Source organism: Chrysochloris asiatica, unplaced genomic scaffold (assembly GCF_000296735.1).
Source record: "Chrysochloris asiatica unplaced genomic scaffold, ChrAsi1.0 scaffold00211, whole genome shotgun sequence".
Taxonomy (NCBI): Eukaryota; Metazoa; Chordata; class Mammalia; order Afrosoricida; family Chrysochloridae; genus Chrysochloris; species Chrysochloris asiatica.
Genome location: NW_006408729.1, coordinates 3876933 through 3879358, shown reverse-complemented (window position 1 = coordinate 3879358; position 2426 = coordinate 3876933).

Sequence of the window (2426 nt, the reverse complement as noted above, 5' to 3'; positions counted from 1 at the left end):
TAAAGCTCTCTGTGTAGTAACTGGCAGAATGAGGCCTCAGTGAAAGGCACCTATTCTTTCATTACTCTAATGTTCCTTGAAAGATCATGTGCATGTAGAAATTATAGGATTTCAGAGTAAAGCACCAGGGTTTTGATTTCCTTAGAAGTCATTAGGCTTGTTGAGTGACATTATCAAAGATATGTGAGTCAGACAGGAACCTGCAAACAACTCCAATATTCACAAAAAGTAAGAAGATGAATTTTTGCTAAATAACTTTGTAGATTGCTTTACAGAATTAGGGAGGCCTCTTTCCTCTTTAGGTTGAGGTGATTAAAAATGTTGTTCTTTCATTTGGAGGAAGCTCTGCTGTTATCAAGTGTGAAATACCACATTCTTTGCTTTTCAACCCAACTTCTGAGAAATCATTTATTCTAGAAGTATTTATTATATTAGAACTCTATGACACACATTACCATAGATGCTTAAAATAGTATAGTGATTGATTAAACATGACTGTCCTCATGGAACTTACATTGCAGAAGAAGGAGAAAGACTATAACATAGTAAATAAGAATTGCTTTAGAAGTATGTATGTTAGAAAGTGCTGAGTGCTAGGAAGAAATATAAATTAAAGGAAGGTATAAGAAATGTTTGTGCTTGCAACTTCAGGAAATGTCCCTTCTAAGCAAATATTTGAAGGGAATGAGGGAATATGGCTTATAGATCTGAATGAAGAATGTTCCAGAGAGGGGAAACAGTCAATATTAGATGGGAGAATGCTAGTATTCCAAGAACAAAGTTGAAGGCAGAGAAATAATAGCAAAGAAAACAAAAGAAAGAATACTGAAAGAGAAAACAGCCCTGTAGACTTGTATTAAGAATTTGACTTTTACACTTCATCACATACAGAGCCATTATAAGCTTTGTGCAGATGAATGTCTGGCTTTGATTTTGTGAGTCTTGCACAAGCTACTGTGTGAGATAGATTTTGGGAAGGGGGCACTGTGGTAAAAGCAAAAGCAAAGAGTTGTTTTAGGAGATGTTTAATCTGGAGAGGTTATTGTTTCACCTTAAGAGCTAGACTATCTTGAAGATCTGTGTCTTATAAGTCAAACCTTTCAGTATCAGCTGAAAACATGGTTGTCTTGTGCAGGAGTGTTGTGACTTGAAGCAAACACCAGGCTAAAACCAAACCAAACCATTTCTATTGAGTCAGTTCTGAGTCATGCTGACTCAGGTGCTACAAAGTAGAATTGCTTCACACAGTTTTCTTGGTGGTAGTCTTTATGGAAGCAGATCACCATGCTTTTCTTCATGGTGATGCCAACATTTAGGTTGCCAATCAAGTGTAAACACTTTGTTCAATTCAGGGATAATTAGAGTCTTGATGGTCATACTATTTTCAGTCCTTGATTTCCATACTGAACAGCTATGTTAGGGATATTCTCTGTGCTACACAGCCACAATAGCAGCTGATATTAGGAAGCAGAGTAAGGGTAGTTATAATATGAAGGAGCACAGGTACAACCATAATAGAACAGGCTGGAGGTAAATGATGACATGGCGCATATTGTACACTGGGAAACCCCAGTACTAAAGGTGAACCAAGATGAGCATCATATTTAGATGTAGCAGCATGAATGGCTTTAGAGCATATAGAAACAGAATTGTAGTAAGATAGTATTTTATAATATTAACCAGTAACTTGTGCATCTAGAATTTGCAGCATCAATTGCTTTAGGGAAAGAGTGTTACAGCAGAAGCTCAGTAGAATTTGAAAAACTTTCTACCCTAAGAGAACTCAAGGCAAAAAGAATGCTTGATGAGTCAGAACAAGTCTTCCAACTTTGTGAGTTGTCAGTTTTGAGGGATGAGGAGAAGCATAGGCGATGTGATGGTGCATACTTCTAGTGGATGTCTGAGAGAGGGGAGCTTGTGTCCTTGACTCATGCAAGCTGAGATTCAGATGTGCTGATCAGAACCTAGAGAACATTTGAAGGATGTGATTGCAGAGGTATTTGTGTGTCTTTTTTTTTTTTAAATCAAGTAGAGACAAAGAAGTGACATGACCACTGACAAGAAAAGTTTGTGTGTGACATAGTCAGGAAGGGACTGAAACAGAATGATTTTCAGAAAGCCGAAAGGGTCCACAAATAGAGTAGGAGATAGAGAGAAATAAAAGGAATCCTGGCAGTGTAGTGGAATACAGGGTTGCAGAAAGTGGGAACCATCTCAGTGACACACAACCACTACCACCATGGAGAGAGAAAGTCCTAATGGGGCTTTTTGGATGTGAATAGGGAAGGATGCATTTGTGACCTGAGGTCCAAACACCATGGTGAAGATCTAGTTTTCCCCTCTCTTCAAACCAAATAAAAGTGATGGAATTCTCTCTTTGTATGGGGGAGAGCTGAATTTAATTCTCAGTCAGTGCAATTTATGCC